The following is a 12542-nucleotide window of genomic DNA, read 5'->3' as shown; positions in this document are numbered from 1 at the left end:
CTGGCGTTCAACGCCAAACAGAGCATCTTTCTGGCGTTGAACGCCCAAAACAAGCACAACCTGGCGTTAACGCCAGGATGCGCACACAGAGGACAATCTGGCGCTGAACGCCAGACCAAGCATGAAACTGGCGTTCAACGCCAGAAACATGCATAACATGGGCGTTTACGCCCAGAACGAGCATCAATGGCGTTTGAACGCCAGAATGATGCATGAAGGCATGTTCATGCCTATAGGGTGAAGGAATGGTATTTCCTTTCACCTCAGGATCTGTGGACCCCACAGGATCCCCACCTCAGGATCTGTGGACCCCACAGGATCCCCACCTACCTTTTCTTTTAATCCTAATCACACTCTCCTAATCCAAATCTCATTCTCAATGTCACACTTCCCAAAAAACCTTCACCTATCACCTCAATTCCTCTTCCCAATCACCCCATTCACCATTCACATCAACCCCTCTTCCCCATAAACCCCACCTACCTCCACTACATTCAAATTCAATTTCCCACCCTTTCCCACCCAAAATGGCCGAAACCCAACCAACCCTCTCCCTATAAATACCTTTCCTTTCTTCTTCATTTTCACACAACCCAAACCCCTTCTTCTCTCATATAGCCAAACCCACTCTTCTCCCTCTCTTTCCATATTCTCTTCTTCTTCTTCTACTCTTCTTTTCTTCTTTGCTCGAGGACGAGCAAATTTTAAGTTTGGTGTGGTAAAAAGACTAAGCTTTTTATTTTTCATTCACCATCAATGGCACCCAAGACCGGAGTTTCCTCAAGAAAAAGGAAAAGGGAAGGCAAAAGCTTCCACTTCCGAGTCATGGGAGAAGGAGAGATTCATCTCCAAGAGCCATCAAGACCACTTCTATGATGTTGTGGCAAAGAAGAAGGTGATCCCTGAGGTCCCTTTCAAGCTCAAGAAAAATGAGTATCCGGAAATTCGACTTGAGATTCAAAGAAGAGGTTGGGAAGTCCTAGCCAACCCCATGCAACAAGTTGGGATCTTAATGGTTCAAGAGTTCTATGCTAATGCATGGATCACAAGGAACCATGATCAAAGTATGAACCCGAATCCAAAGAACTATCTCACAATGGTTCGGGGGGAAATACTTGGATTTTAGTCCGGAAAATGTGAGGCTGGCGTTTCATTTACCTATGATGCAAGGAGATGAGCACCCCTACACTAGAAGGGTCAACTTTGATCAAAGGTTGGACCAAGTCCTAATGGACATTTGTGTGGAAGGCGCCCAATGGAGAATAGACTCCAAAGGCAAGCCAGTCCAACTAAGAAGACTGGACCTCAAGCCTGTAGCTAGAGGATGGTTGGAATTCATCCAAAGATCCATCATCCCTACAAGCAACCGATCTGAAGTTACTGTGGATCGGGCCATCATGGTTCATAGCATCATGATTGGAGAGGAAGTGGAAGTTCATGAAGTCATCTCCAATGAACTCTACAAAATAGCTGACAAGCCTTCATACATGGCTCGGCTAGCCTTCCCCCACCTTATATGTCATCTATGTTACTCAGCTGGAGTTATCATAGATGGAGATGTCTCCATTGAAGAAGGCAAGCCCATCACCAAGAAAAGGATGGAGCAAACAAGGGAAGTTCCTCACGGCCCCCAAGGAGAACATGAGGAAGTTCATCATCAACAAATGCCTCATGGAATGCACTTTCCTCCCAACAACTATTGGGAGCAACTCAACACCTCCTTAGAGGATTTGAGCCATAATGTGGAACAACTAAGGGTGGGAACACCATGAACACGCCCTCACTCTCCAAGAAATAAGAGAAGATCAAAGAGCAATGAGGGAGGAGCAACAAAGGCAAGGAAGGGACATAGAAGAGTTGAAGAACATCATTGGTCCTTCAAGAAGAAGACGCCACTAAAGGTGGATTCATTCCTTGTTCTTTATTTCTTTCTGTTTCGGTTTTTAATTATTATATTTATCTATGTTTTGTGTCTTTATTTCATGATCATTAGTATGTAACCATGCCTTAAAGCTATGAATAAAAATCCATTAGTCCTTCACCTCTCTTAAAAGAAAAATGTTTTAATTCAAAAGAACAAGAAGTACATAATTTTCGAAATTATTATTGAATTTAGTTCAATTATATTGATGTGGTGACAATGCTTTTGTTTTCTGAATGAATGAATGAACAGTGTATATGTCTTTTGATCTTGTTGTTTATGAGTGTTTAAAATTGTTGGTTCTTGAAAGAATGATGAACAAAGAGAAATGTTATTGATGATCTGAAAAACCTCATGAAATTGATTCTTGAAGCAAGAAAAAGCAGCAAAAAAAAAAAAATTGGCGAAAATTTTAAAAAAGCAAGGATCCAAGGCTTTGAGCATCACTGGATAGGAGGGCCCAAGGAAAAAAAAAAAATCCAGGCCTAAGCGGCTAAATCAAGCTGTCCCTAACCATGTGCTTGTGTCATGAAGGTCCAAGTGAAAAGCTTGAGACTGAATGGTTAAAGTCGTGATCTAAAGCTAAAGAGTGTGCTTAAGAGCTCTGGACACCACTAACTGGGGACTCTAGCAAAGCTGAGTCACAATCTGAAAAGGTTCACCCAGCTATGTGTCTGTGGCATTTGTGTATCCGGTGGTAATACTGGAAGACAAAGTGCTTAGGGCCACAGCCAAGACTCATACTGTTTTTCAAGAATCACATGCTTAACTAGGAAAGTCAATAACACTATCTGAAATTCTAAGTTCCCCCAGAGACGCCAATACCTCTAAACTTCAAAGGAAAAAGTGAGGTGCCAAAACTGTTCAGAAGCAAAAAGCTACAAGTCCCGCTCATGTAATTAAATTAATATTCATTGATATTTTGGACCTTATAGTATATTCTCTTCTTTTTATCCTATTTGATTTTCAGTTGCTTGGGGACAAGCACAATTTAAGTTTGGTGTTGTGATGAGCGGATAATTTATACGCTTTTTGGCATTGTTTTTATATAGTTTTTAGTAAGTTTGAGCTATTTTTAGGGATGTTTTCATTAGTTTTTATGTTAAATTCACATTTCTGGACTTTACTATGAGTTTGTGTGTTTTCTGTGATTTCAGGTAAATTCTGACTGAAATTGAGGGATTTGAGCAAAACTCTGAAAGAGGCTGACAAAAGGACTGCTGATGCTGTTGGATTCTGACCTCCCTGCACTCGAAATGGATTTTCTGGAGCTACAGAACTCCAAATGGCGCGCTCTCAACGGCGTTGGAAAGTAGACATCCAGGGCTTTCCAGCAATATATAATAGTCCATACTTTATTCGAAGAATGACGACGTAACTTGGCGTTGAACGCCAAGTACACGCTCTTTTCTGGAGTTAAACGCCAGAAAAACGTCATGATCCGGAGTTGAACGCCCAAAACACATCATAACTCGAAATTCAACTCCAAGAGAAGCCTTAGCTTGTGGATTGATCAAGCTCAGCCCAAGCACACACCAAGTGGGCCCCGGAAGTGGATTTATGCATCAATTACTTACTCATGTAAACCCTAGTAGCTAGTCTAGTATATATAGGACATCTATCTATTGTATTAGGCATCCTGGATTGTATTTTTGATCTAGTGATCACGTTTTAGGGGGCTGGCCATTCGGCCATGCCTGGACCTTTTGCTTATGTATTTTCAACGGTGGAGTTTCTGCACACCATAGATTAAGGGTGTGGAGCTCTGCTGTACCTCAAAGATTAATGAAGTTCTATTTTCTTTTATTCAAATCTCTATCTTATTCTTATTCCAAGATATTCATTCGTACCCAAGAACATGATGAATGTGATGAGCTAATAACTCTCATCATCATTCTCACTTATGAATGCGCGTGATTGACAACCACTACCGTTCTACATGCAACAAGGCTTGAATGTGTATCTCTTAGATTCCCCAACAGAATTTTCGTGGTATAAGCTAGATAGATGGCGGCATTTATGAGGATCCGGAAAGTCCAACCTTGTCTGTGGTGTTCCGAGTAGGATCCTGGGAATCCGGAAAGTCTCACCTTGTCTGTGGTATTCCGAGTAGGATTCCGGTAATGAATGACTGTGACGTGCTTCAAACTTGCAACCTGCTGGGCGTTAGTGACAGACGCAAAAGAGGGATTCTATTCCAGTAGGAAGCGGGAACCAACCGGTGATTGGCCGTACTGTGACAGAGTGCGTGAGCATTAGCTTTCACTGCAAGGATGGGATGTAGCTATCAACCATGGGTGATGCCTCCAGACTGGTTAGCTATGCGAGTGACAGCCGCATAGGATATTTCCCCGTGAGGATTGAAAGTAGCCACAGTTGATGGTGAACCCCTACACAAAGCTTGCCATGGAAAGGAGTAAGAAGGATTGAGTAGAAGCAGTGGGAGAGCAGGCGTCCGAGAGCTCTACAGCATCTCCATTCCGCTTATCTGAAATTCCTACCAATGAATCTGCATAAGTATTTCTATCCTTTTTATTATGTATTTTCTTTTTATTTTATATTTTCAAACCCATAAATCTTTAATCCTCCTGACTGAGATTTACAAGGTGACCATAGCTTGCTTCATACCAACAATCTCTGTGGATTCGACCCTTACTCACGTAAGGTTATTACTTGGACGACCCAGTACACTTGCTGGTTAGTTGAACGGAGTTGTGCTTTCACTCAGTGCCAATTTCTAAAATCCAACTACAATGAATCAAATCAAAGAACATATGAATCACAATTTCGTCCACCAGTAGCTATCTTTAGTCTTATGCTATCTTAGATCATGGGGCTGGCCTCACGGCCATGCCTAGACCTTGTTCTTATGTATTTTCAACGGTGGAGTTTCTACACACCATAGATTAAGGTGTGGAGCTCTGCTGTACCTCGAGTATTAATGCAATTACTATTGTTCTTCTATTCAATTCAGCTTGTTCTTATTCTAAGATATCACTTGTTCTTCAACTTGATGAATGTGATGATCCGTGACACTCATCATCATTCTCACCTATGAACGTGTGACTGACAACCACCTCCGTTCTACCTTAGATTGGGTGAATATCTCTTGGATTCCTGATACACGACGCATGGTTGATCGCCTGACAACCGAGCGCTCGCCTGACAAACGAGCCAGCCATTCCGTGAGATCAGAGTCTTCGTGGTATAGGCTAGAATTGATGGCGGCATTCAAGAGAATCCGGAAGGTCTAACCTTGTCTGTGGTATTATGTAGATCAATGATTGAATGACTGTGACGTGCTTCAACTCGCGATTGTGGGGCGTCAGTGACAGACGCAAAAGAATCACTGGATTCTATTCCGACATGATCGAGAACCGACAGCTGGATAGCCGTGCCGTGACAGGGTGCGTTGAACATTTCCACTGAGAGATGGGAGGTAGCCACTGACAACGGTGAAACCCTTGCATAAGCTTGCCATGGAAAGGAGTAAGAAGGATTGGATGAAGACAGTAGGAAAGCAGAGAGACGGAAGGGACAAAGCATCTCCATTCGCTTATCTGAAGTTCTCACCAATGAATTACATAAGTATCTCTATCTTTATCTTTATGTTTTATTCATCATCTATACCCATTTGAGTCTGCCTGACTAAGATTTACAAGGTGACCATAGCTTGCTTCATACCAACAATCTCCGTGGATCGACCCTTACTCGCGTAAGGTTTATTACTTGGACGACCCAGTGCACTTGCTGGTTAGTTGTGCGAAGTTGTGTTTATGCCATGGTATTGAGCACCAAGTCTTTGGGGCCATTACTAGGGATTATTTGAGTTGTGAAAAGTAGTGATCACAACTTCGCGCTATCAAGTTTTTGGCACCGTTGTCGGGGATTGTTTCGAGTATGGACAACTGACGGTTCATCTTGTTGCTTAGATTAGGTATTTTTCAGAGTTCTTAAGAATGAATTCTAGTGTTTCAAAGTAATGATCTTATCATCACCAAAGCTGATTGATTCTCATCAATTTAGCTCTTGAATGCAATGTCCTGCTGAAGCTTGGCTATACATGTCTAATTCCTTTAGACTGAAGCTTTAGACTAACATTGCATGATTCCTGGAATTCTCTTTAAGAATTTTGATGCCTTTATTTTCTTTCCCACTTAATTTTCGAAAAATCCAAAAAAAAAATTATTACAAAATCATAAAAACCAAAAATATTGTATGTTTCTTGTTTGAGTCCAGTGTCTCATCTTAAGTTTGGTGTCTTGCATGCATTGTTTATATGATCTTGGTTCTATTTTCAAGTCAATAGTACAGGGAACTGAAGATTCAGTACATGCAGCAGAGAAATTATACAGAAAAAGCTAGGCGTTCAAAACGCCCAGTGAAGAAGGAAAAACTGGCGTTTAAACGCCAGCCAGGGTGCCTGGCTGGGCGTTTAACACCCAAAAGGGTAGAGCATTGGGCGTTAAACGCCAGAATGTGCACCATTCTGGGCGTTTAATGCAAGGATGGCACAAGAGGGAAGATTCTGTTTTTAATTCAAATTTTTTTTTAAGTTTTCAAAGTTTTTCAAAATCAAATCTTTTTCAAATCATATCTTTTCAATCATATGTTTTCTTCAAAGATACTTGCTAACAATTAATGATTTGATTGAACATTTCAAGTATGTTGCCTTTTCTGTTGAGAAAGGTTTAATGTTTGAATCATATCTTTTCTTGTTAGGTAAGTCATTAATTTTTAAAATTAAATCTTTTTTTGTTTTTCAAATCATATCTTTTCAATCACATCTTTTTCAAAATAGTTTTCAATCATATCTTCTTCAAAATCTTTTTCAAAATGTTTTTAAAAAAAAATCTTTAACTTAATTTTTGAAAACTCTTCCTCTCTTCTCACATCCTTCTATTTATGGAGTACTACTCCTCCTCAATGAACAATTCGAACTCTATCTCACTAAGTTCGAATTCTTCTACCTCTTCCTTCTATTTTTCTTTTTCCTCTGACACCTCAAGGAATCTCTATACTGTGACATAGAGGATTCCATCTTTTCTTGTTCTCTTCTCTTTCATATGAGTAGGAACAAAGACAAAGGCATTCTTGTTGAAGCTGACCCTGAACCTGTAAGGACCTTGAAGCGAAAGCTAAGAGAAGCTAAAGCACAACTCTCTGTAGAGGACCTAACAGAAATCTACAAAGAAGAAGAACCCATGGCAGCCGAAAACAACAACAATGCCAACAATGCAAGGAAGGTGCTGGGTGACTTTACTACACCTACTCCCGACTTCTATAGGAGAAGCATCTCTATCCCTGCCATTGGAGCAAACAACTTTGAGCTTAAGCCTCAATTAGTTTCTCTAATGCAACAGAATTGCAAGTTCCATGGACTTCCATTGGAAGATCCTCATCAGTTCTTAGCTGAATTCTTGAAAATCTGTGACACTGTCAAGACTAATGGGGTTGACCCTGAGGTCTACAGACTTATGCTATTCCCTTTTGCTGTAAGAGACAGAGCTAGGACATGGTTGGACTCACAACCTAAAGAAAGCCTGAACTCTTGGGAAAAGCTAGTCAATGCCTTCTTGGCAAAGTTCTTTCCACCTCAAAAATTGAGTAAGCTTAGAGTGGAAGTCCAAACCTTCAGACAGAAGGAAGGTGAATCCCTCTATGAAGCTTGGGAAAGATATAAACAATTGATCAGAAAGTGTCCTTCTGACATGCTTTCTGAATGGAGTATCATAGGTATTTTCTATGATGGTCTCTCTGAACTGTCCAAGATGTCTTTGGATAGCTCTGCTGGAGGATCTCTTCATCTGAAGAAGACGCCTACAGAAGCTCAAGAGCTCATTGAAATGGTTGCAAATAACCAATTCATGTATACTTCTGAAAGGAATCCTGTGAATAATGGGACAAGTCAGAAGAAAGGAGTTCTTGAGATTGATACTCTGAATGCCATACTGGCTCAGAATAAAATATTGACTCAGCAAGTCAATTTGATTTCTCAAAGTCTGTCTGGAATGCAAAATGCACCAAACAGTACTAAGGATGCTTCATCTGAAGAAGAAGCTTATGATCCTGAGAACCCTTTAATGGAAGAGGTGAATTACATGGGAGAACCCTATGGAAACACCTATAATTCTTCATGAAGAAATCACCCAAATTTCTCATGGAAGGATCAACAGAAACCTCAACAAGGTTTCAACAACAATAATGGTGGAAGAAACAGGTTTAGCAATGGCAAGCCTTTTCCATCATCTTCTCAGCAACAGACAGAGAATTCTGAGCAGAACCACTCTGACTTAGCAACCATGGTCTCTGATCTAATCAAAACCACTCAAAGTTTCATGACTGAAACATGGTCCTCCATTAGAAATTTGGAGGCACAAGTGGGACAGCTGAGCAAAAAAATTACTGAACTCCCTCCTAGTACTCTTCCAAGCAATATAGAAGAAAATCCAAAAGGAGAGTGCAAGGCCATCAACATGGCCGAATTTGGAGAGGAGGAAGAGGCAGTGAACGCCACTGAGGAAGACCTCAATGGGCGTGCACTGACCTCCAATGAGTTCCCTAATGAGGAACCATGGGAATCTGAGGCTCAAAATGAGACCACATAGATTCCATTGGATTTACTTCTGCCATTCATGAGCTCTGATGAGTATTCTTCCTCTGAAGAGGATGAGTATGTCACTGAAGAGCAAGTTGCTAAATACCTTGGAGCAATCATGAAGCTAAATGACAAGTTGTTTGGTAAAGAGACTTGGGAGAAGGAACCCCCTTTGCTCACCAAAGAACTGGATGACTTGTCTAGGCAGAGATTACCTCAAAAGAGACAAGATCCTGGGAAGTTTTCAATACCTTGCACCATAGGCACCATAACCTTCAAGAAGGCTCTGTGTGACTTAGGGTCAAGTGTGAACCTCATGCCTCTCTCTGTAGTGGAGAAGCTAGGGATCTTTGAGGTACAAGCTGCAAGCATCTCATTAGAGATGGCAGACAACTCAAGAAAACAAGCTTATGGACTTGTAGAGGACGTTTTGGTGAAGATTGAAGACCATTACATCCCTGCTGATTTCATAGTCCTAGAGACTGGGAAGTGCATGGATGAATCCATCATCCTTGGCAGACCCTTCCTAGCCACAGCTAAGGCTGTGATTGATGTTGATGGAGGTGAACTGATCATTCAAGTGAATGAAGAATCCTTTGTGGCTCAAGGATATCCCTCTGTCACCATGGAGAGGAAGCATGAAGAGCTTCTCTCAAATCAGAGCCAAACAGAGCCCCCACAGTCAAACTCTAAGTTTGGTGTTGGGAGGCCACAACCAAACTCTAAGTTTGGTGTTGAACCCCCACATTCAAACTCTAAGTTTGGTGTTGAGAGGTTCCAACATTGCTTTGAGCATCTGTGAGGCTCCATGGGAGCCCTCTGTCAAGCTACTGACATTAAAGAAGCGCTTGTTGGGAGGCAACCCAATGTTATATTTTATCTATTTTCTTTTGTTATTTTATGTTTTCTGTAGGTTGATGATCATAAGAAGTCACAAAATCAATTGAAAAAGCAAAAACAGAATGAAAAACAGGAAGAAAAATAGCACACCCTGGAGGAAGAACCTACTGGCGTTTAAATGCCAGTAAGGCTAGCAGATGGGCGTTTAACGCCCAGTCTGGCACCATTCTGGGCGTTTAACGCCAGAAAGGGGCACCAGACTGGCGTTAAACGCCAGAAAAGGGCAAGCACTTGGCGTTAAACGCCAGAAATGGGCACCAGCCCGGCGTTTAACGCCAGAATTGGCTCAGAACGCATTTCTGCATGCCATTTGGTGCAGGGATGACTTTTCCTTGACACCTCAGGATCTGTGGACCCCACAGGATCCCCACCAACCCCCACCACCCTCTTTCTTCTTCACCCATTCACCAATCACCTCAATACCTCTTTCCCAAAAACCCTTCACCTATCAAATCCCACTATTCTCTTCACCACTCACATCCATCCTTCATAAAACCCCACCTACCTCACCATTCAAATTCAAACCACTTTCCCTCCCAAACCCACCCATTCATAACCGAACCCTACCCCTCTCTCCACCCCTATATAAACCCATCTTCACCCCTTCATTTTCACACAACCTAAACACTACTTCTCCCCTTTGGCCGAACCACAAAGCCATCTCCATCTCCTCTATTTTCTTCTTCTTCTACTCTCTTCTTTCTTCTTTTGCTCGAGGACGAGCAAACCTTTTAAGTTTGGTGTTGTAAAAGCATTGCTTTTTGTTTTTCCATAACCATTTATGGCATCCAAGGCCGGAGAAACCTCTAGAAAGAGGAAAGGGAAGGCAAAAGCTTCCTCCTCCGAGTCATGAGAGATGGAGAGATTCATCTCAAGGGTGCATCAAGACCACTTCTATGAAGTTGTGGCCTTGAAGAAGGTGATCCCCGAGGTCCCTTTCAAACTCAAAAAGAGTGAATATCCGGAGATCCGACATGAGATCCGAAGAAGAGGTTGGGAAGTTCTTACCAACCCCATTCAACAAGTCAGAATCTTAATGGTTCAAGAGTTCTATGCCAATGCATGGATCACCAAGAATCATGATCAAAGCATGAACCCGGACCCAAAGAATTGGCTTACAATGGTTCGGGGGAAATACTTAGATTTTAGTCCGAAAAATGTAAGGTTGGCATTCAACTTGCCCATGATACAAGGAGATGAACATCCTTACACTAGAAGGGTCAACTTTGATCAAAGGTTGGACCAAGTCCTCACTGACATTTGTGGAGAGGGCGCCCAATGGAAGAGAGATTCAAGAGGGAAGCCGGTTCAATTGAGAAGGCATGACCTCAAGCCCATGGCTAGAGGATGGTTGGAGTTTATCCAACGCTCAATCATTCCCACTAGCAACTGGTCCGAAGTTACTCTAGACCGGGCCATCATGATTCATAGCATCATGATCGGAGAAGAAGTAGAAGTTCATGAGGTTATAGCCCAAGAACTCTATAAGGTGGCGGACAAGTCCTCTACCTTGGCAAGGTTAGCCTTTCCTCATCTCATTTGTCACCTCTGTTATTCAGTAGGAGTTGACATAGAAGGAGACATCCTCATTGATGAGGACAAGCCCATAACTAAGAAAAGGATGGAGCAAACAAGAGACCCCTCTCATCATGAGATCCCTGAGATGCCTCAAGGGATGCACTTTTCTCCACAAGACTATTGGGAGCAAATCAACACCTCCCTAGGAGAATTGAGTTCCAATATGGGACAACTAAGGGTGGAGCACCAAGAACATTCCATCCTCCTCCATGAAATTAGAGAAGATCAAAGAATCATGAGAGAGGAGCAACAAAGGCAAGGAAGAGACATTGAGGAGCTCAAGCACTCCATAAGACCTTCAAGAGGAAGAACAAGCCGCCATCACTAAGGTGGACCCGTTCTTTAATCTCCTTGTCCTACATTTCCCTGTTTTTCGAATTTCTATGCTTATGTTTATCTATGTTTGTATCTTATGATCATTAGTGTCTATGCCTTAAAGTTATGAATGTCCTATGACTCCATCACCTTTCTTAAGAAAAATGTTCTTAATTGAAAAAGAGAAGAATTGCATGAATTTCAGATTTTATAACAGATTAATTATTTTGATGTGGTGGCAATACTTTTGTCTTCTGAATGTATGCTTGAACAGTACATATGTCTTTTGAATTTGTGGTTCATGAATGTTAAAGTTGTTGGCTCTTGAAAGAATGATGAAAAAGGAGACATGTTACTGAGGATCTGAAAAATCACAAAAATGATTCTTGAAGCAAGAAAAAGCAGTGAATACAAAAAAAGGAAGCAAGCAAAAAAAAAGAAGAAGGAGAAAAACGAAAAAAAAAATAGAAGAGAAAAAGAAAAAGTAAGCAGAAAAAGCCAATAGCCCTTTAAACCAAAAGGCAAGGGTAGAAATAAAGTCGTGATCCAAGGCAAAAGAGTGTGCTTAAGAACCCTGGACACCTCTAATTGGGGACTCTAGCAAAGCTGAGTCACAATCTGAAAAGGTTCACCCAATTATGTGTCTGTGGCATGTATGTATCCGGTGGTAATACTGGAAGACAGAGTGCTTTGGGCCACGGCCAAGACTCATAAAGTAGCTGTGTTCAAGAATCATCATACTTAACTAGGAGAATCAATAACACTATCTGGATTCTGAGTTCCTAAAGAAGCCAATCATTCTGAATTTCAAAGGATAGAGTGAGATGCCAAAACTGTTCAAAGGCAAAAAGCTAAAAGCCCCGCTCATCTAATTAATACTGATCTTCATAGATGTTTTTGGAGTTCATTGCATATTCTTTTCTTTTTATCTTATTTGATTTTCAGTTGCTTGGGGACAAGCAACAATTTAAGTTTGGTGTTGTGATGAGCGGATAATTTGTACGCTTTTTGGCATTGTTTTTAGTATGTTTTTAGTATGATTTAGTTAGTTTTTAGTATATTTTTATTAGTTTTTAGTTAAAATTCACTTTTCTGGACTTTACTATGAGTTTGTGTATTTTTCTGTGATTTCAGGTATTTTCTGGCTGAAATTGAGGGACCTGAGCAAAAATCTGATTCAGAGACTGAAAAGGACTGCAGATGCTGTTGGATTCTGTCCTCCCTGCACTC

The 12542-nt window shown here is 41.3% G+C and overlaps 1 non-coding gene across 1 annotated transcript; it reads right to left on the bottom strand.

Moving 5' to 3' along the window:
- Positions 1-7530: 7530 nt before the first annotated feature.
- Positions 7531-7638, bottom strand: LOC130953284 (small nucleolar RNA R71). Its single transcript, XR_009075455.1, has one exon. It is a non-coding gene; the product is annotated as a small nucleolar RNA R71 (small nucleolar RNA).
- Positions 7639-12542: the final 4904 nt, after the last annotated feature.

Source organism: Arachis stenosperma, chromosome 9 (assembly GCF_014773155.1).
Source record: "Arachis stenosperma cultivar V10309 chromosome 9, arast.V10309.gnm1.PFL2, whole genome shotgun sequence".
In the NCBI taxonomy this organism is placed as follows: Eukaryota; Viridiplantae; Streptophyta; class Magnoliopsida; order Fabales; family Fabaceae; genus Arachis; species Arachis stenosperma.
This window is presented reverse-complemented; position numbering and strand designations above follow the sequence as displayed.